This window comes from Rattus norvegicus, chromosome 19, assembly GCF_036323735.1.
Source record: "Rattus norvegicus strain BN/NHsdMcwi chromosome 19, GRCr8, whole genome shotgun sequence".
Lineage (NCBI taxonomy): Eukaryota > Metazoa > Chordata > Mammalia > Rodentia > Muridae > Rattus > Rattus norvegicus.
The window spans coordinates 34,272,735-34,299,877 of NC_086037.1; the positions used below are offsets into that span (position 1 = coordinate 34,272,735).

Sequence of the window (27,143 nt, forward strand, 5' to 3'; positions counted from 1 at the left end):
GTCACTGCAACCCCAGAGGGAGTTTTTAAAAAGATTTCCTCCTTGTAGCTCAGTGGGCCATTGTAAGTACAGGGTAATGTTTTTCCTTGCAGGTGGACATATTCATTTTTGGGGTTGTGATTAGGTCACACAAAGTCCTAGGAAGTGGCCTATTGTTCAGGACTGGAAGGCAAAGTTGCATAAGTAATGCCATTCTCGTTAGAAGTTTGATGAATGAAATGTGGCAATGAAACTTCTTTTGTTCTTGTCTATGGGGCCCTGCAACTGTTAATGTATAACTTGCTATATGGATTCATAATTATTAATCATTTTTAAAGCAAAATTCTCTTTAATGGCTGGAATGGAAAAATGAGGGCTTGATGAAGTGACACGCCACTCAGGCTCTGTTCTCCTCCCCAGCGGCAGAGCGTGGAGTCTCCTCCCCACGAGAGCTTTGGAGATGAAGATGGCAGGCACTGCTCGGGGTGAGGGTGTCGTCTGCCCCGTGCCCTGTGAACAAGCGTGTCTCTAGCCTTTGTTCTCACCAGGTCGGCTGCGACAGCTGCTTCCTCAGCAGGCAGACGAGCCCTGATCTGCTCCTGTGCTGCTGCTCTGTAGTCAGAGTCTGGAGACTTCAGCCTCTCCGGGCCTCTCTGTCCTGAGAATGTATGCAGAGCACTCTGGGCTCTATGAAATATTTCTGGAAGCGTGCTCCCATTTAACCCACTGCATCTGCGGGAAGTTAGCCAGACTCCCACGTCATCCTGACTAGAAAGCCAAGCAAGGCAAGGGTAGAGAGATAGAGCCGCTGCGGCCAGATCACGAGGGAATGACTGCAGCCCAAGGCTCCTGATGTGGGCTTCCAGGGCCACACACCTACTAAGTGTCAGGACAGGCTCTTTGGAAGTCACGGACCTTGAGGCAGACTTTCTGGAAGTTAGGCCCCAGGGGAAAAAAATGCACCTGCCTCTCCCAATCGTAAGCTTACGCAACTGAGAAGGTTCTAACCCACTGGTCTATGGGACGCGGGTGTGATTTGCGTGGTTTATTTCCTGTCTTTGTTCTTAGAGCGAGCCCAATTTGACTTTGTGTGATTGGCTTTGTCCTACAAAGGCCGCGTGTTAGAAACAGTGGTAGTCTTTCCTGAGCTCAGTTATGGATGGTGTTCAGAGAGGGGCCTTAGGTGGGAAGTAGTTGGGATTAGATGAGATGGACTATAAAGGTGGGGCCTCTGTGATGATGTAATCTTATTTGGGGTTTTACTGCTGTGAGCAGACACCATGACCAAGGCAACTCTTATAAGGACAACATTTAACTGGGGCTGGCTTACAGGTTCAGAGGCTCAGTCCATTATCAATATGGTGGGAACATGGCAACATCCAGGCAGGCATGGTGCAGGAGGAGCTGAGAGTTCTACATCGTCATCTGAAGGCTGCTAGGAGAAGACTGGCTTCCAGGCAGCTAGGATGGGGGGAGGGGGGGTTGCTTATAGTTCACACCCACAGTGACACACCTACTCCAACAAGGCCACACCCTCGAATAGTGCCACTCCCTGGGCTGAACATATACAAATCATCACAAACGGCGTCTTACGAGAAGAGTAAGAGAGACTTGGTGAGCATGTTTGCTGCCTTCTCCCATGTAATGTTCCCCACCATCACCACCCTGGGGTGCAATGTGAGACCCTCACCAGATGCCTGCACCATACTTGAAGATTTCTCAGCCTCCAGAACTATTCAGTCAAAACGGTTGATTTATTAACTCACAAGATCATAACTTTATATTTGTTCAAAAGGATAGAGAGGAACAAAGGGGAGGCCACATTGTTTCAGAATCACCTGCTCGATCAAGAACAACCTACCCCACAAGTTATTCTAGTCTCTGAGGAAAACAGGATCGAGGTTAGAGCCCCCGCCTCCCAACACTACTACTCGATAACCAAAACCTAACTAACCTTAGCTACAGGAGCACCACCCACAAAAGCAAAGACGACTCTGCCCCAGGGAGTGGTCACATGACGGAACACCCTTCAACCTTTTAAAGAGGGCAAAGCTGCCATGCGCGGTGACTCAGTGTCACCTTTAAAGACAACACGCTAACTGAAACAAACCAACCAACCACAAAGGGACAAATGTTTTAGGAGCCCACTTACCTGAGATCCCTAGAGCGGTCTGACACCTACAGATGGGAGGCAGAATGCTGGTCGCCTGGGTCTGGGAGACAAAGGATGGTCTGCTCTCTTATGGGGACAGAGTTTGAGTTTTCCTGGATTCTGAGGGGGGTCAGGAAGCTGTCTCTGATCAGTAAAGCACTTTCCTAGTGAGTGTTGGGAACTGAGTTTGGACCCTAGAACCTGGGTAAAGAAAGTCAAGGAGGCTCACACTTGGAATTCACTAGGGAGACAGAGACAAGTATATCCCTTGGGCTTCCTGGTCAGGTAGCCTAGCCTACTTAGCAAGTTTCAGCCAATGAGACGCCTGCCTCAATAAAAAGGTGACTGCTCCCCAAGGAGCAACACTCGAGGTTGTCCTCTGACCACCACACTCACGCCTGAGTGCAGACCCATGAACACATGCACACAGACAAACTCACACAGAGGCCTGTGTGGCCAGTGGTGATAGTTGCCTAGCAACGAGACAATGAGAACAGTATTCTTAAAAAAAAAAAAAAACAAAACGGTGACTGTACCTACATGCATATCTTACCACAACCAGTATGAGAATAAGTTTTAAAAATACAAATTACTCACCATGGGAATGTCAGATTAAAAATAAACACATGAATAAAGGAGATTCACTGTGGGACCAGGTGGCTAGGGTCAAGGTTCACTGGTGCTGTGAGTGTCAGGCTCCCACCATGCTCTCCCTGCTCCGGGTTGATGGGAGAGCATGATGGGTTGGATCACCAGGCTCTTCTCAACTTCTCCATCTTTGGCCCCTGCATCTGGGCGTGAGGGGAGTCTCCACTCAAGGAAACCATCATCCACCTCCCTCTCATGTGTTGGTGGAGGGCCAGAGAGCTTTCTGACTAGGCATGCTAGATGTTGGCTTTCTTTTTTAAGGAAGAAAATAAGGCTTTGCCTTGTTATTTTGAGACAGGTTCTATGTTGTCCACGCTGGCCTCACTGGGATCACAAGTGTGTGCCGTCACACCCTGCCTTGCATGCCTTTTTGAAACAAGGCTAGGCAAGTGTGTGACCTGCACAGTGTGGAAGGACGCATTCGTCTGACAAGTCAGAGCTTTGGGACCCGGTCTTCTGTGTAACTAGGAAGGAAGTCACTCCCAGCTTTGATTAATATCTTAGTTGGGGGTTTCTATTGCTCTAAGAAAACACCATGAAAACCAGAAAGCAACTTGGGAAGGAAAAGATTTATTTCCTAGAGAATTCCATATCACGGTTCTTCATTTAAGGAAATCAAGGCAGGAACTCAAGATTGCAGCGTATAGTTATAGAAATCGATCCATGCTGTAGTCGGCTGGGCGCCGGTGATGGTGATCTCTCCACACCCATGGCTATCCCCATTTTGGCTTGGGAACAGCAGCTAATGGCGGTGGGAGCCTGGGCGGAGCGCGGCTTGGGGTTCCCAATGGGGTGGGGAGCCTGCTGTAGCTGGCCATAGCTAGAGTAGATTGTTTTTGTTTGTTTTTTGTTTTTGTTTTGTTTTGTTTTGTTTTTTCTTTTTTTCGGAGCTGGGGACCGAACCCAGGGCCTTGCGCACTACTGAGCTAAATCCCCAACCCCGATTGGTTTTTTATGTAATTACACGCTACAACTGTAAGGGACGTTGAGCAGAGGCATGGAGGAGCACTGCTTACTGACTTGCTCCTCATGGCTTGCTCAGTCTGCTTTCTTATATGACTTAGGACCACGAGACCAGAGGCGCCATTGTCCGAAATGAGCCTCGCGCATCAGTGGCTAATTAAGAAAATGCCAAAGACGTGCCTACAGGCAAATTATGGACGACGCACTTTCTCGGTTGAGAGTCCTTCTTCCCGAATGACCCTAATTGTGTCGAGAGGACAGCAAACTAACCAGGGCAGTCGGCTTGGAGGAAACTAAGAAAATTTGGGAGCGTGCGACTCTTCTGTTCTTCCTTGGGGGGATGGGTGCCTCAACGCCTCAATCCGCCAGGCTTTGGGAACGTTCTGGAGTACAGCCCAGGGCCAGAAGAAAGGTGGTCTGCTCCTTAGCTGCTGTGGAGCTTCCAGGAAGAAGCCGAGATGTAGAGATGGGTCTGGCCCTGTTCTCTGGCTCTGGCTCTGAGGCTGGGGGTGAGGGTTTAGGGCAAGTGTCAGGTGTCAGGGAGAGGGCGCCTGCGCAGGAGGAAGAGGGCCTGTGGCGAAAAGTCAACTGCCGAAAGCTTCCCTGTCTCACACACTGGACACTCCTCATTGGCTGGGGAGGCGGCTAGTGAGTCAAGCCTGGAGAGCGTCAACCCTGGAGCCCAATGACCAGAGTCTGAGAACCTGCCCTGCCATTTCCTGACCTAGTTCAGTTCCCCCACCCATTACACAGAACAAAAGGCAGCTGCTTCGGAAGGCGCCAGGGAGGAGCTGTGAGCTTTTGCTCTTGTCAGCCCAACAGCAGTGCCTGGCGCACCTGAGGCAGCTGGCGGAGCACAGGCTCCTCATTACCTCAGCTCTGGCCCAAGGCTCAAAAGCCTGGGCAGCTCTCTGCCCCTCGGGTGTGAGCCTCTGGCCTACTAGAAACAGAGCTGAGGGACTGATTGGCTTGGACCAGCTGGAAAAAAGGTTATGGGATAATAATCAAGGCAGCTGTGCCCTGAAGGTGTTCTGGAAGGCCCTCTCATTCCTCCCCTGATGGGAAACCGGGAGGAAATGGCGGACTTAGTAGTCAACCGGGGATACTCGTGCCAAGGGGAGGAAAGTTTGCTTTGAGGTCAGTCCTCAGTTCACACTGACCCTCTAGCTGTGTGGCTTTGGGAAGAGTTGTTTAGCCTCTCTGAACATCAGCTTCTTGTCTATAAAATACAAATAGTAATTCCTTTCTTCTGGAGCCCTTCTAAAAATTAAGCGAGAAAATGTAAAGGTCTTAAATCCAGCCTTGGAATTCCATTGCTTCTCCTACCAAGATATGCAATCAGTTCCCTCATGGACGCCTCCTGTCTGACCCTGATTGGCGTGCGAAAGACTTGACACCATGTCGCTCTGGAGGTGAGAACTTGGGAGACTCACAGTCCTCTTAGCCCTTTTAAACACTAACCCAGCCCAGCACTAACCACGCAGGAAGCTGGCTAGCCTGAAAGGGCCTGCGGCGGGAGGATAGCCAGAGTCCGCACACAGTAGGTAAATGTGTGAGGGAGGTCACACGCTTTAAGCACAGCACTCCTGTTGTTCAACTCCTGTTGTCCTGTTGTTGGGTAGTTGCCGGAATACAGCAAGGGGGAAATCTGACAATTGTAGCTGTATGACGACTTCTGTGAAAAAAATTATCTCTAGTTGACACATAATTAGTGTGCGTATTTTTGGGGCAGGGTAAAGCCCTTTGACACAGCATGCAGTGATGGAATGGGTAACCTCAAACCTCGCCTAGCCTTCCTCCCTGCTGTCTTGAGACCCACAATCACGGTTAGCTCCAGTTGCCACTGAACTGTGGAACATCAGTCTTCCCTGCTAGGTCTTGTCCTCAAGGGAGTTCTACATCCTTGGACAGGCACTGGGCAGCAGGACATTTCAGTGATCCCGGTGGTAATCCTTCTCGAGTCACCTCATCTGTCACCTGGGACGGTGCCACAGCCCCTATTAATACCGCCACACGTGGCAGTGCTGTGCTCGGTGCCACGCTCTGGCTGCCTGTGCGGGCACAGGGCCTATTTTTAGAGTGTTATGTCTGTAATTATGTAGTTTCGCCGCCTTGCAAATGCGTATCTGCTCTGGGAAGAGGTTACACTTCCGTGGTCTGTTATTTTTGATAGGACAAGATGGGCAAAGTCTCTTTGAAGCGGAGCGAAGGGCAGCCATGCCTCCCTCCAGCTCCAACTGCCCTGAAAACAGTGCTGGGAGTTCCCGGTTGCCGATCACTCAGCAGCCATTGTAACATCAAGGTATCTATGGGGCAGACACTAGCTCTGCTCCCTGGGGCCAATTCTACTGGGATCAACAGAGTGCGGGTGTCAGCAGAATGGGGAATGAGTTCCCGGGAGCTGCAGCTCTGGCCAGGAAGGACCGTCAGTGAGATTTTTGACTGCAGAGGAAGGAGAGTGGACAATGTCAAGGTCAGACCAAGGTGAGACAGTGCTGGGCTGGGACTTGGGTGGAGCAGGGCCTGGTGGCCCGCATCACTGCAGATCACAAGGCCAGAAGCTTTCTTAAGCTTTGGAGTCTGCTCTAAGTCACAGAGCATCTGGTTGCAGGGAAAAGGCATGATCTGAGCTTCAGCAGGGTCCCAGGCCTGGAGGAACCCAGAGATTGAAAAGGAACCTCAGAAAAGTAAGCAACATCTTTTATTTAGCCATTCGACCACTCATTCTTTCACTCAACAAACCTTCATAGCATATCTGCTGTCTGGTTACTAGGGAGACATCAGAACTTCCAGTTGGCTTATACAATAACTCCTGCTTCCCCATGCATTAAGAGTCCTGAGGGCCCCATTCCTGCAGAACAGAGACAGAAGTACAGGTCCTGCCAAAGCAGCTAGAACTGTGGTGGAATGCCAAGTCAATGCAGAAGGCGAGTCCAGGGCCCCATCAGACTTCTCACAACGCTGGGCTCACTGGGGACACCAAGTGACCACACCACTGTGAGAAACCTGACCACCAATGGTAGAAAAACCATAAGACGGCCACATTCCCAGCACGGAAACAGCTCAAAGGATCATGCAAAAGCAGGGGGCAAATGGCGGTAGAGCTGCGGTAGCCTGTGGACTGGTAGCCTGGGTCCATTGTGTTTCTACCTCTTTCCTTTATCCAAACATATCTGTTGCCTTTCTTTATTGCATGCAAAAGAAGTTTTAAGTAGAGACCATTACGGCACATGGGAAGAGGAAGAGGGAAGTCAGTCTGGACAGCACTCTTAGGAACACACGGGATTGTCCTTATTAACTGTATATTTTAAATACGGTACTGAAACTCTAGCTTTTCTTTTTCATTTTTGGTGTGTGTGTGTGTGTGTGTGTGTGTGTGTGTGTGTGTGTGTGTGTATGTAGGGTCCACTTGTGTGTGTACACATGTGTAGAGCCCAAAAGCCAACCTCAAATATCATTCTTTGTACTCTATAAAAAAGTAAAATGTCAGGCTGGAGAGATGGCTCAGTGGTTAAGAGCACTGACTGCTCTTCCAGAGGTCCTGAGTTCAAATCCCAGCAACCACACGGTGGCTCACAACCATCTGTAATGAGATCTGATGCCCTCTTCTGGTGTGTCTGAAGACAGCTACAGTGTACACATAAATAAAGTAAATAAATCTTTTTTTAAAAAATGTAATCACTTTTGTTTTTTGAGGCAGAACAGCTCACTGGCCTGGCTCACCACATAGGCTAACCTGTCTGGCAGTGGAGCCTCTGGGATCTGTGTGAGTCACCGCCCACTGCTGGGATTATAAGTGTTGGGTCACCATGCCTTGCTTTTTTATGTGGCTACTGGGGATTAAATTCATGTCCTCAAGTTTATACAATAAGAACCCTACCAACTAAGCCATCTCCCCCAGATCCCCCCTTCCTCTTGCTTGTTATATATTTTTGAGATTGTTTTATAATTATAACATTTCTTCCTTCCCCCAAACCTTCCCGTAGACCCCTTCCCCCCTCTCCTTCAAATTCACGGCCTCATGTTTTTATCAATTGTCATTGCATGGATATATGTCTCTGTGTATACACATCCCCTCCTAAATATAGCCTGTTGAGTCTAGACACTGTTAATTGTATATATGTTCTCAGGGCTGTTTGTCCATGGACAATCAACTGGTGTGCTCTTTCCTGGGAAGAGCCATCTGTCCGTCCACGTTTAACTACTTGCTTATAGTCCTTTATGTGGGGTTGAGGCCCCTTGGGCTTCTTCCCTGTGTATGTCTGCACTTCCATTGGTATCCGCTTTGCTCAGCTCATGTCTGGGCAGTCATGTTGGCAAGACTTGACATGCGTAACTTCTGCTGTTAATAGGTGACGCAGTCTCACAGCTAACTTCCTGATCCTGTGGTTCTTACAATCTTTCGACTCCATTTTCCACGGGGGATGGAAAATGTAGGAGTGTTTAGTAGGTGTGTCCAGTGGAACTGGCCTTCCAGCTCTGCATGGCTATTGGCTGTGATTTTCTGTAGTGTTCGCTGTCTACTGCACAGAGAAGTTTCCTTGATTAGGATCTAAGACTATATTTATCTGTGGTTATAAGGACAGATGTTTGCGGATTGCTGTTAAGGGTTATGCTGGTTTAGTAAATTAATAGTTGTAGCTTTTTCTCCAGTAACCATGACTTCACTAACACTGAACAGTTAGCTAGGTTCCCAGTAACAGCATGGTATCCCTCTTGTCGAGTGGGCCTTATGTCCAATTAGAGAGCCACTGGTTTCCATCAAGGTGTGCTTGCCACTCCTGCACCTGTAGGCTATTGTACCATGCTTGTCCTTGAGGTAGTTTATAGGCGTCACAGCTAGGGAGGAATGTTGGGCGCCTCCTTCCTTTGGAAGCTTATGTCTTGCCTTCCAGATGCTCTCCCCTTCAACATAATTTTTATTTATTTTTAAGAATTTCACTCTCTGTCTCTCTCAGTGTGTGTGTGTGTGTGTGTGTGTGTGTGTGTGTGTGTGTGTGTTTATGTAATGTATATGAGAACACTGTCGGTGTCTTCAGACACACCAGAAGAGGGCATCAGATCTCATTACAGATGGTTGTGAGCCACCATGTGGTTGCTGGGATTTGAACTCAGGTCCTCTGGAAGAGCAGTCAGTGCTCTTAACCACTGAGCCATCTCTCCAGCCCCTCATAAAATAGATTTTAATCATATTCTTTCCCCTCCCCTAACTCCCTTTAGATCCCCCCCACACACACATCTCCTGCTGTTTTCCTTTCTTCTCCCTCTTAAGAAAAAAATTGAGTCCAGTTGTGTTGGCCAGCTACTTCTGTGGTCCGTATGCCCAGTGCCATTCCACTGAAGACAAGTCATTTTCCTTCTCCCATTGGCTAGCATTTCAATGAACTTCTTGGCTAGGGGTGGGGTTTTATACCTCTTTCTTTCCCCTCCTTCATGCGGGAGTTCGCCTGCCTTGAACCCAGGTAGGTTTTGTGAATGCTGTCATCCTCTGCAAGTTCATATGTATGTTTCCCCTGGAAAACACTGTTTCAGTGCACTCATTTCTGCTCTGGCTCCTACAGTCTTTCTGCCTCCTCCTCTCTCCCCCTCCCCCTCTTCCCCTCAACCCTCCTCCTCCTCTCCTCCTCTCCTCCTCCCCCCCCCCTCCTCCCCCTCCTCCTCCTCCTCTTCCTCCCCTCCTCCCCCTCCTCTTCTTCTTCCTCCTCCTCCTCTTCCTCCTTCTCATAGATCCCTGAGCCTTGAGGGGAGGGATTTGATGACTGCATCCCAGTTAGAGCGGAGTATTCCAGCACCTTTTCCCTGCACATTGTCCAGCTGTGGGTCCCTGTGTCGTTCTAGTCCCCTGCAGGAGGCAGATTCTCTGCAGAGGACTGAGCAAGGCAATGGCATTCCCCCCCCCCCTTTTTGAAAAGGAATCTTGCTGCATCCCAGACTTCTGGGCTCAAATAATCTCTGAGCGGCCGATGGCGGTGTGCACTGTCACTGGGTTCTGAACTGTGAGAAACTTCTAGAGGCCCTGACACCCTTTGTGAATATGAATGTTTTGTGGACTCAGGACATCCGTCATGAGGACACGCAGTGGGTGATTTAATGCTCCTTAATTCTTTATCTCCAAAGAAAGCGTTTCATAGCTGCCACTGTTATTCACATACCACGAAGTCCTGCCCGCTCCAACTCCCATGGAGACCTGCCTGTGAAAAGCCTGTCCTTGTGTGCGCGCGACAGAAGAAGCAGAAGGCTTCAGTCTGTAAAGATGGCTGTGCTGCAATAAACCATTTCCGGATTGCTCTGGTTTATTTAAAAAATGGTCGAGCTTCTGTATTTCCAATGCACTGTTTAAATTATTACTGGCAAAACGGTAACAAGCAGGACCGGCAAGAGTGTGGCAGTCTGCACACTCATACTCTTGGTGCTGGTTCAAAGTCTACTGGGTCCACAGTCGAGGGTGCTCACAGCGAGCTTCACCGCCTAAGAACGCACTTTAAGGAATTAGTGTCAGAGATGTACACAGAGGCATATAAAAAACAATATTTATATAGCATTATTTTTGTGCATAATACACAGTAACTTCTAAAAATGGAAGCTATAATTACCGGCATTACCATCAATTCCTTTTCCAGCCCCATCTGGTTTTTAAAATCAGAATATTATAATTAATATATTTTTACATTGTGTCTAATCTCTTTCCAGAATTATTTTTTGACACTTGTATTATATTATAATCACACTAACTGCAATTATGAGAAATTAGCTTTAAGGTTCTGGGTTTTCGGCTCGGCAATGCCTCCCTCACGCTCCCTCTCCTGGTATTTGAATCCTTTCTTTTGCATCACTCACCAGCCACCTGGAGGATTTCTTTTCTTTTCTTTTTTCCTAGAAAGCAATGGGAGACATCTGAGGCCTTCCCCACAGGTTGCCCAGGGCCTACTTGGAAGTTGGCTGCCTCTCAGCTCTTAATTCCTGAATCTCAGTCCATCAGAAGGCTTTAACTATTGAAACATCTTAGCCTAGGATTTTTTCCTAACACGTGGCCCAATGGATATATATCCCCCACCCCGCCTTCAAGGAATGAAACGTTTATGGAATCTAGAAGCTGTGTCACAATGGGGCTGGGGAGGTGGTACAGGTGTGACGAACACTGGCTGCTGTTCTACAGGATCTGAGTTCAACTCCTGGCCCCTGTGAGGTAGCTCACAGCCATCTCTAAGTTCAGGTCCAGGGAAATCCAGTGCCTCCTTCTGGCCTCCATGGGTACTGTAAGCATGTGGTACCTAGACACATGTTCAGGTAAAACTTCCACAGGCATAAATTAAAAACCAACCAATAAATAAAGTACATTCCTGAAACTCAGCCACGGTTCTGTTTCTGTCTCAGAGAACCATCACCAGAGTCGGCTCATCCCCTACCCCAGAGAGCCATACTGCCTTTCAGTCACAGAGGGACTGCCACACCCCGTGACCTCACATGGAAACTTAAGAAAGCAGCTGCAGTGTGTCAATGAGCAGATGTGGCCATGGCCAACAACACGTTATTTGCAAAAGCAAGTGACCAACTCCCAGGAGGTAGCTTATAGATGCTTTAACTCAGGAGATTCTCTCATCCCACCTTGGATGGTGATGGTGACAATGACAATGAAGACACCAAAGACGATGATACTGCTGCTTGTGATGGTGATGGTGATGGTGGTGGTGGTTGTGATGATGATGATGATGATGATGGTGGTGGTGGTGGTTGTGATGATGGTGGTGGTGGTGGTGGTGGTGGTGGTGGTGGTGATGATGATGATGATGATGGTGGTGGTGGTGGTGGTTGTGATGATGGTGGTGGTGGTGGTGGTGGTGGTGGTGGTGCTGATGATCTCACTTCCTCTGTATCACCATTTAACATTTCTAAACAGTTATTTGGACCTTAGCATCTTCCCTCCCTCTCTCTTTCTCCCTCCCATTCCTTTCTCTTCTATCATTATTGCCAACTCTTGTCTTCTCATTCGCACCTAGCAACCCTGAGATCATGCTCAACCCACAGGCCTTGCTTTCTGCTCCATGACCTCATGTGGAAACTCTCTGGAAAACAACCCTTTTCATTGTCAAGCACACCCATCAAAGAAGCAAACATCTCTGCTCTTAAGATGCCCTAGTACGCCATAATAAATACCACGGCTAGCAGTGACTTGCTGGGGAGGGGGTGTGATTTTGCTTACATATCCAGATCACAACTGATCATGGAAGGAAGTCAGAGCAGGAATTCAAGTCAGGATCCTGGAGGCAGGAACTAAAGCAGAAGCCATGGAGGGGCACCGCGTACAGCCGTGTCCTCATACTTCACTCAGCCTTTATTATACAGCCCAAGACTACCTGCCTGAGGGTAGTGTTGCCTACAGTGGTCTGGGTACTTCTAGATCAGTGATCAATCAAGAAAATGCCATTCAGACTTGCCTACGGGCCAGCGTGACGGACACACTTGGATTTTGTTAACAGTGCCTCTGTGAAACGTATCGAGGACACAGATTTCATTTCTTTTGGATACATACATAATAACCCTACAGTTTTCCTTTCAAGGTGCTGCCTGCCTCTTTTCCACAGAGGCCACACCATCTTCTTATCCGTAGTACACAAAGGTCTCTCCATATCCTCCCTGACATTGTTCCCATCTCTCCCTTTATTTGTAGCCAGGTGAGTGGTGTGGAGTGGGGTCTTAGCTTGGATACCTGTTCAATTTTGAGAGGTTTTCTGATTGGGTCACTGTAGGCAGTATGGTCATCCCTGAACCAACCATAGTGTCCCCAACCTGGGTCATGAGGACCAGCCCAGCGATCTGCCCAGCAATAGGTGGTGTCAGAAGGAAGGGGGATTTATTGCAAGGTAAATGCAGTATAGGATCGAGGGGCTGGGAACAGAAAGATCGGAGTTAATGGCTATGGAGGCTCTGCAGCCAGGGGCTGCTCTGGTGGTCTGCTTTGGGATTAAGTCCCAAGGTACAGCTGCACAGGCTCAGCCTTGACTGACTCTAGATGGTCCATTTCTCACCTCCCTAGTTCTCATCCCAGGAAGATGGCTGCTGAGGTCAGGAAAAAAAAAAAAAAAAAAACACTGGAAAGGTTTATCAAGCAAATCTCTCCCTCATATTCTACAAGTCACACCCAGATGGGCCCTTCTCCCATCCGAGTTCTCTGTGCATCTCCCTTTCACAGGGTCCCTTCAGCTCTTACTGTCTAAATATCACCCTTGTTGAAGTCCCAGCGTGGACACTTTCCGCTTAGAGTTGATACTTCCTTGGGGAGTCTGAGAGGTTGCACCCATGTACAAGCCTGTGTCTTCCTGTATGGGAATAGTAACCCTACTTGACTCTTGGAAACAGCCTGCGCCCCAAGCAATGGGTCTCAAAGAAGGACAGTGATGAAGCTACTGAAAACACATTGGTCCATACGACTGAAGTCTATCAGCACTTATCAAAGGAGCGCTGGGACACCCTTTCAATATCCCCCCAACGTCCTATAAGATAAAACAAGACAAGACAAAACAAATGACAATAAACCCTCTGTTAATTTCATATTATAAGTGAAGGAACAGGAGCTCAGAGAGGTTAATAGACTTTAAGACACACACACACACACACACAGAGTAAGCCACATCCAGAGCTAGGGGTGTGGGGGTGAGGGAACACTGTCAATCATCATGATCCTCCCATCCCATCACCAGCTACGTTCCTTAGCAAACCCTGCTGTTTTCCTTGTGAAGGTCTGCCGTTCAGTTGCATCCTTACCACTTTTTAAAAATTTTTTTTAAGATTTATTTATTTTTATTAGTACACCATAACTGTCTTCAGACACACAACAAAGGAGTGTAACAGATCCCATTACAGATGGTTGTAATCCACCACGTGGCTGCTGGGAATTGAACTCAGGACCTCTGGGAGAGCAATCAATGCTCCTAACCACTGAGCCATCTCTCCAGCCCTCCTTGCCTCTTGTGGATTGAACCATTATCCTGGCCTGCCTGGCCTGCTGGGATCACCTGCTCTGTGCTTACCAGGCCCTAGCCCACATCTCTCTATCTCCCCCTACTCCCCAGGCCAGTAGAGGCTATTTTGCATGACCACCCAGATCCACCCAGCCTCCACCCTCCTCAGCCTCCAGAGCTGAAAGGGTGGGATTCCTTGCTGACATTTCTTTACAGTCGTGATGTTCTCCATGAGCCACCTCAGGTCCCTGGGGCACATACATGAACATGATTGTTACTGTCTGAATAAACCCTGGGGCTGTTTGCACCTGAATCTGAGTGTCTATCACTCTGTCCCCACTTCCTGGCTCCTTTCTTGTCGCAGCCACTTCAGGGTTCTCTCAAAAATTCTCTGGACCGTAAGGAATGGGCACCGCATTTTTATTATTCCTTCTCCATGAGACTACCTTCCGAAAGCACCACAGCCCCAGCAGGCGCTGCTTCCCACGTAAGGTACAATGAAAGGCTAGGCTGGATGGATGTGGGAGAGATAGCAACACATGTATTTGCTACAGAATGAGAGAGAAGGGGGAGGGCAGGGAGGAAGAGGGAAGAGATATTGATCTTGTGATGTCGAGCTGCCCTGGGCTTTAACGGACTCTCAAAATTGGTCTCATTGCTTCAGATCAATGGTAGGTTTTAATACTTCAGACCTAAATCTCAAGGGCAGCAAGAGACTCTCCTCGAACATCTGGCTGCTTTCCTCAGGTTCTCAGGACACAGGTGCTCACTTCTCTAACACATTATCCTCCTGTGCCAGAGGATGACAATGGGTGAACAGAGAGTTTTAGGGGGAGTTGGTGTCTAAGGTGTCACTGATGAAGCAGTGGCTTCCCTGACACATGAAAAGAGGTAGGCTTGTGGGCAGGAGCTGGTGACATGGGCTCTGAGGTTGGAATGAAGGTGCAAACCCACACAGGGTTCTCTCCGGCTATAGAAGAGCCCTGAGAGACAGAAGGGAGACACTTGTTTGACAGAAGAAGAAACAACCATTACAGTGACCTAGGCATGGCTGGATGTGACCAAAAGGGTAGACTACATCATCTCTATGGGAACATTGGTGTCCAAGGGCTTTTCCTCTGTCTGTGCATTATGTGCACCAGTGTGTGCAGGTATGCACATGCACATACATACATACATACATACATACATACATACATACATACGTACGTACATATACACATACATGCATTCATATGCATAAGCTTGCATACATATTCACGTGCACATGCATATATGCCTAGACGCACACACATGCACATGAATACATGCAAATGTACACACACATGCATGCATATTCACACACATGTAAATCACACATATACATTGTTAGTTGAGCATAAAGCAGGGAAGCAGAAGAGGGTCCCTGGGCTCTGAGTTCTGGCTGCTCCAGTTGTCAGCTATAACTTTGGATCCATCAGTAAGTGACCATTCTGGGGAATGGGTTTGGTAGGAGTAATACAAATTGGTATCTTAGGACTCTTGGGTCCACACAGGTGAATTGTAGCCTAGAATGATCACCCCACACGTGCTACTTTTTTCCCAGCCACTAGGAAGCAAGCAGGCCAGGGAGGGTGTGCAGCGAATCTCCCAGTGCACGGCACAGCTCTGTGTGCTGATTCCATGGAGGTTCTGGTGCTACAGGCTGAGGCAGCCAAAGCCCAGGTGTAAGAGACCTGTTGCTGCAACTTCATCCCGCCCCCCGGCCCCACTACGTCCGGGACGCTCTCACAAGGTGTTCTTGTCTTCTCTTGGAGTCCTGCTCTCATGGCCCCTCAGGCACAGCCTCAGTCTCTCTGTGTCTGCTCTGCCTATAGACTCTTGTGCCCCAGCGGGCAGAGTTGCGGAAAGTTCTTTCCCTAATTTCTTGGTTGCATCGGGCAGCTAATCTGTTTTGACATGCTATCTAAATGACCTTCAAATCAGCATACAGAAGAAGCCATCCATAAGTCATGTCCTTTATGCACATGGTATGTACGGAGAAAGAGCTCTATCGGCTTCGCAAGCCAAATGAGAAGGGTCATTATTAGGGTGGTCCCAGGGTCTCCATATTCACTGCACATATCAAATCCGCTTTCAATGCAACCAGTCCCATCAGCTGTCAGGTTCTATTAAATATATCCCTCAGACCCACTGACCAGCTGACAGCAGAGAAACTCAAAACCGTATGCCCGCCATTAGCATCATAAAATGTGAAGTGGGCTGGAAGGGATGATAACAGAACGAAAAGCAGAGGAGATGGAAATCTGTAGGGCCCTTGTGTCCTCCTAAACTGACCACCACCCCCCGTCCCCGCCCTGGAGCTACAAGAACACCCATAAAACACTGGGGTGGAAAAAAAGGCAGTACCAAAAACAAGACAAAAGTCACCGTGCTGTAGGCTCTGCAACGCCATGGGTTCTGTCACCTTGCGTGAATGTGAGATTTACATAAATGTTTCATGAGCTTTAATACAAAGCGTAAACAGAAACGCTCATCAGGCAACATCTGTGCTGTTTCCCCAGATAATGCAGTGTTCCTTCCAAGTCAATGAAATACAACCTATCGGAGGGTGGGGGGCGGGGGGCTGTTAAAACGTGCGTGCAAAGGCTGCGTGTGATTAGACTTTATTTACACTTTTGCTGACATTCTGATCCACCCAGCATAGTCGGAGTCAGAGAGGAGCTGCTGATGGCCACCACCCTGGAAGGTGTGCAGGATCCTTTGGAGACAGATCGTGGGAGTGTCCAGGAATCAGACCCCACAGAAAAAGCCGGGGATGGATTTCTGGATGTGACCCATGAGAGCGGGACCACTTCTTCAGCCCTTTTGTGGAACACTCACCGGACACAAACGAGCTCTTTACCTTAAATCCCGCAGGAAGCCGCAGTGGGTCAGATACCCACTGGCTCTGTGTGGCTACAATCTGATCGTGATATTGGTTCCATATGAGACCCTTTAAAGCAAAACAAAAAAAAAGTTATAAGACCAATAATTTTTAATGAAACTTGGCTTAGCTCGCAGGCTGGTCCAGCAGATGAGAGAACAGCCTGAGCAGGAAGCATAATTCTCCTCCTCCTCCTGGCAGGGATGAAAGGGAGCATCGTTTCAATCAGAGAAGACCCCAGCAGAGAGATGGTTTGGATTATCAATCTTACGCAAATGGACATGGAGGTCTTGTCTCTCCCACCACATGTCTCATGGCGAGGTTTCCTCTCAGATGGGTGTGGTACACCACCCAAAGTGAGGGGGGCTTTCTGCTCTTGTTTGTTATGTCGGAGGGTTTTTGATGGAAAATTTGTAGCTATTTACCCACCACCAATTCATCTATTCATCTATCAATCTACCTATTATCTACCTGTCTATCAGTCTGTCTGTCTATCATGTCTTTCTGTCCATCCATTATTAATCTGCCATCCATTTTATCCATTCATCTATTCACCCATCCACCATCCATCCACCCATCCATCCATCATCCATCCATCCATCCATCCATCCATCATCCATCCATCCATTCATCCACTAATTGTCATCTCTCTCTTTAGTGTGAAGATTCCCACACTTGATAGTTCTGGATAATTCTTTCTTGTGAGGCTGCCTCATGAGGTGTCCTTGGGGTCCCTTAACTCTACCCTCTTACCAGTCACCTCCTTTGGAAGGGGTCTGAGTCATGTTGCCTCTAGTTGGATGCTTTAGTGTTTCCTAGTCTTTGGAAAAGTTTGCTGGCGAATCTGGGTGTCCCCCACAGGATGACTCTGTTCATACCCAGTGGTCTAGCTTCACCCATGCAGCAAGCGCAGAGTTTGTGTGTGGTGCTAAGGTGTCACTTGTTAATAGTTTGATAAGATGAACCACAGAAGGACTTGAGAGAGGGGGACTTCCAGGTACACTCCCCTTGATCCTGCCTCTCATATCACTGTGCCCGAGATATCCCAGAGATCTTAGGGTTGATTGAAACCATCTTGTCCGTTTAATGTGTCTCCGCGTTCCTTTATTCCAAATTGCTGTCTCCCCTGCTAGACAGATGCAAGCTCGATGATGAATAGATCCTGGCAAGCCATTGGTGACAGTGTGGCACTTTAGCCAAATCTCAGAGCTTTGTCTTCAGAATGCCGCTATTGGAAGCTTGCATTAGCTCTGTTGACCTTGGGCAGTCACTGAGCCTCCCCGAGCTTCATTTTCCTCTTTTGTGAAATAATTAATATTAAGAGCTGGTGGTGCTAACTGAGGTAATACTATCTCATAAGATGCCCTCCACGAGTGTAAGCCACTACTACTCACTCCCTGGAATTACACCAACCAGTGTAGAGCCCAGCACAGGGAGAAACAGAATGGAATGAATGAGTGAGTGAGTGAATAAATGAATGAAGTGATTCCTCTTGCGTCTATCTCTAATATTAAATTCCTTCTATTAGTGATGACAATTCATTATCCAGCCACTCCCCCTTTTTGTTGTTTCAGTATGGATGGGGCAACTGCCCAAAAAAATGTTAGCTTTAAGGTAATTCTGTTGTTTTTGTTTTTGTTTTGAGTCAGGGTCTCACTACACAGCCCAATCTGGCCTCAAACTCAAAATCCTCAGCCTCTCAAGAGCTGGGATTGTAAGTGTGCACCACTATGCAGGTCTCAAACTCTTGCTTTTAAGTAAGTGATCATCTCGATATGAAAGGTCTAGGCTTGGTGACAACTTGGTGACACCCACTGGTGACATATCTTCCCTCAGAAGCTCCCATCTCAGGGACTTAGAGCTCTCTGAAACTCAGCCTTTTGCTTCTTCAAATGTCTTCCCACTTCCTGAGTTATAGAGTTCTGTCAGCGCCCTAAACAAGATGTTGGGGTGGGGTAGCCCAGTTGGCTAGAGAGCCCAGGATGGGGGAATAACACGCAGGTAGACTCCTTACACGTCCAGTGTCAAATCACCATCTGTAAGGTGTGTGCTCAGTCAGAACAGAAGAGAGATATAATTATGTCATTCCTAACGAATTCTGAAGGAAACAAAGAATTTAAGGAAAACTCTGGAGACAGCCAGAGAGAGAAGCTGTTTCCTTTGCCAGAGCTGCCCTGGAGAAGACGCATAGCTGATCAAACATCGGGGGATCACAGGAGGCCGCTGGCCCCAGGGATGCTTGGGAGAAAGCAGGAAAACTCTGGAGCCCTGGCCAGTCTCAACCTGACTTTTATTAAAGAAATTACACGCTCCTCGCGGCTTCCATTTGCATCAATAATATCAACTTCTGGACAAATGATTCTCTCTGGGGAGCGGGTTCTGAGTCTGCCTCCTAATCTTCTTTCTTTGAAGTATCCAAGGGCTTAAAGCATGGGTCAATATCGGGGGCCTCTGGCCTTTGTGGGAGGGGGCTTGAAAGGGTCTTGCCTGGAGGACGGTGAGACCACCAGCATCCATAAACCCTTGTAGGCCAGTGTTTCCATGCAGTCCCTCTCCGGAGCACAGAGCCACCTGCTTACCCTGCTGGAAGTCTCCGAGGCCCTGCTGAGTCACGGGAGATGCCTTCACCTTCCCGAAGCTGGAACGTAGGTCACGATCATCGACACAAGTCTTGTGAGTAAAAACAGTTCTGCAAATACAGCGGCATTTCTGACACTGTAAGCTATGGAGCAAGCGTCTTTGAGAAGAAATGGATGAAGATGCCCGGAGCTGTCTCTTCAGTAGCTTTTCCTGGTTGCATCGAGCTCAGTAGTTACACCCTGTCCATGGTATTAGGGTGCAGACGCTGTGGGGCTCAGGCCTGCAGACCAAGCCCAGGAATTAGGTGCTATCGTGCTTCTTCTATTGGATCCAGACCTCATGTCTTAACCTATGAGCTATTAAGTTTTTGTGGCCGAGTGAGTTTGTAAAACTCAGACTTAATCAAGATTAACAGGGTTTTTGCTCCAGGACTTTTGCAGTCCCCTGATACACGGTTGGTTATTGGAAGACTCCAAGAAGACCGTGGACACATCCCTAAGCAGATTGGACCACGCAACATCCCCTCTTTTATATTTTCAAAAAACCGTCTGTCCTGTAAGACTTTATTAAGGGGAATGAGTTACAAGGACATGGAGGTGTCACTGTGGATAGCCACAGATCCAGAGCCACCAAACCAAATGCTGTTTGATGACATATATATATATATATACATATATATGCATATATATATATAATGAGACAGCTTATTTCTCAAAAATCACTTCCATAGCTGCAAATAACTGAACCGAAAGCCTTAAGTATGTCTGAGCTCACATGCTAGTTGTTCAAAGCCAGAAGAATATGTTGGCAGATTTCTTTTTCTTCACTGCTTGTAAGCAACAAAACAAAAACAAAAACTCTCACTGACCTCCTCCCTAGGTGATCTACCTGCAGACTCCTGCAGTAGCGCTCCTAAAGGCCACCTCTTACCAGCTCAGTGAATTAGAGTCCAGTGGCTGACTCTGACCTGTCACTTGCCTCGTAGACAAGGTTCTAAGGGAGCACAGCCATGGTCACTAGCTTGCTCACTGTCCATTGATGCCTTGGTTCTGTGGGAGTCATGCCTACCATACAAACTAGCTTGCAAGTCCCTGCTTCAGAACAACATGCAAAGTCTCTTCAGTAGGACGGTTGTCTCTTGTTTCCCTCTGAGATGGGCTCCTGTCATGTTGGATCTGGTAAGCTCAAACATCCTGGGTGTACTGTTTGCTCCAGTGTGGAGGAGTTGGAAAGGTGGGTACATTATCACCTTTGCAAACACCTAGATAAATATAGGTGACATCCCCTTGTATAGGGAAAGAATTCCAAAGAGTTGACTGTCTAATATCACCCCGAGATCTGCAACCCCAGTTGTGGCTCTCACAACTGTGACTTAGGAGGCTGGGGGGTGCTAAGGAACAGTTTGGAACACAGGCTCTGAACTGACCTGGCCCAGACATGAATTCTGGCTTCCTATTGGATCAGTTTCACCTTGGGAGAGGTGGCCTGAGTTTCTACCATAGTGTTCTGTGGGGACAAAAATGTGTGTTTTTATGGAACACACAAGCTCTCAAGGTCCAGAGAAATGGAGGCTCTCATTATCCAGAAAGGGGCCTTTGTCTTTTCATATAGCAAACGTCTTGATGGCAGAGGTCTTGTGGCTGCTTTTCTGTGTCTTTTGTCTCTGTCTCCTTCCAAGTAACTCAAACAACAGGTTCTGTCAGGACGGGGTGTTAGGGAACCTGTTAGGGAAGTTACAATCTTAAGTACCCTGAGCTGTTATCAGAATGAGCTCTTATGGGGGAGCTGGCTGGGGTTGGGTGACCTTTGTCTTGGTCTCAGAGGTCAGAGCCTCAGAGGTGTGGCATCTCAGTTATCTCTCATCCTGGACTTGGTGTCTCAGAACGACAGCCATCCATCATGGCTGCGAGTTTCATAGGGTGACTGGGCTCAGTGGAGCGGTTTTAGCTTGAGCTCCAGTCCTCCGGGGATTCAGTAGGACTAACCAACAGCTCTCTGCCTGTGGGTGGCAGTTGATGCTGGCTGTGGGTAGGTGTTCCTTCTGGGGTTGTTGGCCAGAGCATGTGGGCTGACTTTCATGATTATGGACAAGTCTCTCCATTCCGCTCAAGCTTCTGTGAACGGCCACTGAGATCTAAGAGGAAGAAAGAGTACCCAATAATAATCAAATGGTTGAGACAAGTCCCAGAACACTCCCCCTGAATCCCATGGTTAAAACAGACCTCAAGACTGTCTTGGACTCAAAGGCAGAGGACTTAGACTGCCTTGGAAGGACACAACATCTGTGGCCACTTTGAGCAACAGCACCTGAACTCCCAGGGCTCTGGTCCCTACTGAACCTGAACCTGGATTGCTGCCCCCCAGCCTTGCTCCTCCCCCACTGCCTTGTCTGGGAGGTGACCCAGAGCTTAAGTCTCCATAGACATCACAGTGTGTCAATTGCAGGTGATCCTGTATGCCCTGGTGGTGTCCCTCCCTCCTGGGCCTTCATCTAGTTTCCACCTGGTTCCCATCTCTTCCTTCTTGATGCTGGAGTAACTCTCACCTTCCTCTCACCGTCTCTCTAGATGTCTCTTGCAGGAAGACCCAGCTTCACACCCACCAGCTGGTGTTCTCCCCGTCCCGTCTAGACTTGCCCCACCGTGCCTGGCCCATTCATTTGCTGTCCTTCCCCTCCTCAGTCATTGCTGGCTACCCATTTACTGCTTCCCAATGGGCAGAATGGCATGCCGGTTGACTTGGTTTTCTATGATGCCTTCAGTTGGTGCTCAATAAAGAAAACCTCCCCACTGGCTGCCTCACACTGACCTGATCTCAGAGAGAAGCATTAAGAATGGGGGGGGGGGTAGAAAAAGAAAAACCAAGAGAAAATCAGCAGGCATGTCCTTGGAGCCTAGAAAGAGAAGGAAAGGATGCTTGGTCCAAGATGGTCCACAGCAGCAGCTTAGCTGAGCCAGCAGTCCTGGCATCTGTCCCTGGAAGATGTTCAGGTTTGGTTGATTCGCTCAGACAAGGTCTTACTGTGTAGTCCCAGATGACCTGGAACTTGCTACGTAGACCAGGTTGGTCTTGAACCAGGTTGGTCTAACAGCTCTGCCTCCTGTCCAGATACCTTCTGAAGAGCTATCAACACCATTCGTCCTCACCTTGTTCCTAGGGCGGCCTAGAGACTTGGAAGAGCATGGTCATGGTGAGAAGGGAGTACCTTTGATCTTCCCTGGAAAGTCTTCCCTTTATTCTTTCTATTGTTTGATCTTTCCACTGTGTGTGTGTGTGTGTGTGTGTGTGTGTGTGTGTGTGTGTGTGTGTGTGTACTGTCACACTCACTCAGCATCTCCATGGTTGATGAGCATCCCAACTCTGGCCCCTCCACTTACACAGTAAGTACGTCAACTACTGAGCAGTCGCCCCAGTCCCCCGAAGATTATTCTTCCAAAACAAACTCATGTGAGGCTGGATCCTTAAAATGCACCAGGGGAACATGGTGATTATAATGACTCCCAGTCCCTAGTACTTTTCCAGAAACTCTGGGTCAGGTGGGGTGGCCTACCCAGATGGTCAGTGGCCTCTGAGCTGAGTATGGAAGCTGCTTTGTCCCTTGTGTAAAGGTCACCTGCCCTGGCCTGCAGCTGTGGGGGTTATAGGTGACAGTGCTTACCCCTAACCCGAAGCCCCTAATAAGCCTAATGAGGACATAGGATTTCTGGCCAGCCATTCAGCTGTCCGGAAGCTGTGCCCTTCTGGAGACAAGCTCAAAGCAGCCTCATAGAGGCCATCTCCATGTGGTTTCAGGGCTGCCAATCCTCCCTGAACCCTACCTTCTGCTTCCCTAGGAGTAGCAAGCCTCAGAGCCCTCCTCTGCCACACAAGCACCACCATGTGCTTCTTGCTTCTCTGGACTTTGAAGACCCCTCAGCAGAGGGCCAGAACTCTAACTTTGGGAGGAGGAACGGCAGACGTGGATATCTTCCTCAGCTTCTCCAGACATAGCGCTCACACGCCGACAGTTACCACACGCAAACAAAAATGTGCTACTCCTAACATGAGAAGTATCACATTAGTCCCGCTGATGTGAGCTGACTGAATGCCTGGTAGCATTTTCTTTACTACACTTCAGCACAACCATCGCTCTTTCTGTGGAACTGATAGTAGACATATTCTTCAGCCGACAACCCGAGTGTCACCCCATGCTTGGCTGCCCTCATTTTTCATCATGAGGTTGAGTGCAGGTTATTCCAGCCCCAAGCACCCTAGTCCGTGCTCCCCAATTGTGCTATGATGAACAACTCTGGAGAGTGGCTGCTTTTTACACAGCACTGACGCCCCCAGAAACAAAAGGAAGACAGCTGTGCAAAGTTCACACTGGCCCTGGAAAGTCTTCTCCGGATCCAGGAGTTTTGCTGGGTCAAATGCTGGCCAACCCCGTGGGGCTGCTTATTAAAACTCTTAGTAGTTGCAGCAAAGTCCCAGGAGGTGTTCCTATGGCTTTGGGTTGTTCCGCTAGGGTACTACTGATCGATTGACTAATTAATTAATTAATTAGGTTGGTTGGTTGGTTGGTTGGTTGGTTGGTTGGTTGGTTGGTTTCGGTTTGTGGATTTTGGAGACAGATTCTCCATGTTAGCGTAAGTTGGCCTGGTCCTCTACAGTACTCTTCTTGCCGCAGTTTCCCCAAAGCTGTGTGCCATGGGCTTTAGGTTCTGTTCTATCTGCCTTCTTCCCATGAAAACATCTCCGATATTATTTGGCCATTTTTAGCGGTCAAACGATACTCAGGGAAAGGGGGTAGCCTGGATACCTGGATACCCCTGGCTGGTCAGGATACATGCTGGGAAAGAGGAGACTCTGTGGAAGATGAGAGTGTCTGCCTCCGGGGGGCAGGAGTAGAGTGAGTCACGGGGAGGTCTGCTCTCTCTAATTTGCCTGTTCCCCACCAGCAATGAGAGGAGCACTCTTATCAGCTAGAGAATTCAGCCAGCCGGACAGGGTCACATACCACACAGTGGCTGTGCCTGGATCGGCTGTCTAGCCAAGAACAGGCTGGTCTTTGTTCCTGCAGGACTGGGGGTGCCACCTGCGAATGGGGGATCCAGAGTGGGTGCAATTATGTTTTTTTTTAAGGTATGGAAATTGTATCTCTACCACGGACCACGGGAAAATAAATGGAAGAAAATATAATGTTGAGAGGAGAGGTAAGCAAGGTCAGTTTGAAGGCCAGCAGCTCCGATCCGCTGAAGAAACTCTGGGAGCTCATGTACTCGCGCTGTTGCAGGGGCCTCCTATGGTACCAAAGAGCAAGGTCACTGTTTCAAGCCAGGCTTATCCTCTCTCCATGTCCCCGTAGTCTTAGTCTCAGACTTTGAAGAATCCTTGTAGATCATTTGCTCATCTCTCTATGTTGACCCAAATCCTTCCATCTTTTGGAATCCTTTTGTCTGTCTATCTATCTATCTACCTACCTATCCTTCTATCTATCTACCTACCTATCCTTCTATCTATCTATCTATCTATCTATCTATCTATCTATCTATCTATCTATCTATCTATCTATCTATCTATCTATCTATCTACCTGTCTGTCTGTCTGTCTGTCTGTCTGTCTACCTACCTATCCTTCTATCTATCTTATCTATCTATCTATCTATCTATCTATCTATCTATCTATCTATCTATCTATCTATCTATCTATCTACTTATCTACCTATCCACCTTTATACCTATCCCCCTTGTCCAGTCATCCATCTTCCCATAGATCCACCCACCCACGCATACGTCCATCCATCTACCCATTCATTCTACCTGCCTCTCCCATCCAACCCTACAAGCATTTATTGAACACATACTATCTGCCACCCAGTGGCGAGCAAGAGTAACAAGCCACCTGCTCTCGCGAAGTCAGCATTCTATTAAGAAAGATGGACTACAAGCAAACAGGAGAAGAGCTAGGCAAAATTAATGGTCAACGCTCAGGCAATAAGGAGGGAGTCCTGTGGGGTCCAGGAAAGACCCTTTTCAGCATGTGACTCGGGCTGGAACCTAAGTGACAAAGAGCCGCCAACACAAAATGGAGCGGTAGCGGCCGTAGTGGTAGCGGTGGCAGTGGCAGTGGCGGTGGTGGTGTTTGTCTCAGTGCTGGTGATGTGTGCACACACCCGCACACTCAAAGCAGAGGTAATTGTAAGTATGGGGTGGGTCTTCGGAAGCAGACACAGCTTGTTGGATTTAAGGGACAGAGAGGAGGCCAGCCAGGCTACAACAAGCTAAGCAGAACCCACTTGTTCGAATAAAAAAAAAATGCCACAAAACCTACAATTGGGATTGGGATAAAGTCGCTTTAGAGTCTCTGGCATGATCCAGCTGCCAGTCAGAGTTCAGACCTTCCCCCTAAATACCCTGCGTTTGTTTGAACTCTGGCAATGCTAAATCATGCCTCTAAAATCAGTTAAGTTCAGAAGCACCTCAGGACTGCCTGTGTCTCAAGAGGCAGGTGTTGGGGGGCCAGCAGGGCTTTCCCTGGCTGGCTTATTCCTGAATAGAAATCCTATTTCCAATAGTTGACACTGTCAGCCAAGCAGCATTGGGCCATGGCTCCCCGCTCCGGCGCCGCCAGCCCAGCCCAGCTGGTTCTTGGGAGCCGCACACAGGACGCACTGCAAGCCAGGGTACTTTGAAGTGCTTGCTCTCTTAAGACTTAACAATGTCAAGCTTCATAGCGCAAGAGCGGCTTTCTGGCTTCCTACTTTAAATCGCTCATAATTTGAAACATGCAAACATTTCCACTTTATCAAGCAGGGTTACTAAACATATTATTGCTGGAACCTGCATGGTTTATGGTCTCTATACAGCCAGAGAGCTGAGTTTTATTAAAATGGACTGTTAAGAGGCTCAACTCATTATGGAATCTTCCAGGCTCCAGAATAAAAGAGTTTTGTTTATTCTAAAGGCGGGGGGGGGGGGGAAGAACTGGGAAGAGGAGGATGATCCCTCCTCTGTGTGTGTCTGTATGTCTGTGTGTAAGTCTCTGTGTGTTTGTCTGTGTGTCTATATGTGTGTCTCTGTGTGTTTGTGTGTGTGTCTATATGTGTGTTTCTGTGTGTTTGTGTGTCTGTGTCTCTCTGTGTGTCTGTCTTTCTGTCTGTGTGTCTATGTGTTTGTGTCTGTGTGTTTGTGTGTCTGTGTGTATGTGTGTGTGTATGCGCACGCGTGTGCGCATGTATGTGTGTGTTCTTGCTAGTGGTGAGAGGTGGGAAAACAGCAGAGACCACCAACAGTCTTGGCCCTGGCCCTGACTGCCCCTGCCTCACAGTCTGTCATCTGTCCAAGGCCCAGCATTCATTTGTGGGGCCTTAAATCTGTTTCCTACAGCAGAGCTGGCTCTGGCTTAAAGACAACAGCAATTGAACAAAGAAAGATTATTATTTACCTACCTGGGGATGAAATCAGCCTCCATGAAGATGAGCACACAGAGAGACATTAAAGATAAGACCTCGGAGGAAACCACACCCATTGCGCAGATTGTCGAAGAAGCAAGGGGATGCAAATACAGGCCCAGCTGTGCCTGGTGCTTTTGAGTGTTCCTTATAAAGGAAAATACTTAACGAAGTATTTTGGGGGTAGGGGGTGGGGCTAGTGGTAAGACACCCTTAAAGAAACTGCAAAACCTTAGAGTTGATCCAATACACACACACACACACACACACACACACACACACACACACACACACTTGCATGCACGCATACCCACATAGGGATATAGATGATAAAATAGTTGCTAGGTAATAAATAGGTGATAGATGGTAGATAAATGGTAGATACATATGTACGTACATACATACATAATACATACATACATACAAACATACAGATAGGGAGATAGGTGATGGATAGATACAGAGAGGCAGAAATAGCAGATAGTAGATAGACAGATGATTGGATACATGTACGATAGATAGATAGAT

At 48.2% G+C, this 27,143-nt stretch overlaps 2 long non-coding RNA genes across 2 annotated transcripts; both read right to left on the reverse strand.

The window, feature by feature from the left end:
• Positions 1 to 308: 308 nt before the first annotated feature.
• Positions 309 to 2,620, reverse strand: LOC134483619 (uncharacterized). Its single transcript, XR_010060430.1, has 3 exons — positions 2,132 to 2,620; positions 1,310 to 1,440; positions 309 to 637 (listed from the first exon to the last, which is right to left on the reverse strand). It is a non-coding gene; the product is annotated as an uncharacterized LOC134483619 (long non-coding RNA).
• A 7,414-nt stretch (positions 2,621 to 10,034) lies between these two features.
• On the reverse strand, positions 10,035 to 10,798 carry LOC134483620 (uncharacterized). The gene is made up of 2 exons (XR_010060432.1): positions 10,580 to 10,798; positions 10,035 to 10,210 (listed from the first exon to the last, which is right to left on the reverse strand). It is a non-coding gene; the product is annotated as an uncharacterized LOC134483620 (long non-coding RNA).
• Between the last annotated feature and the right edge of the window lie 16,345 nt (positions 10,799 to 27,143).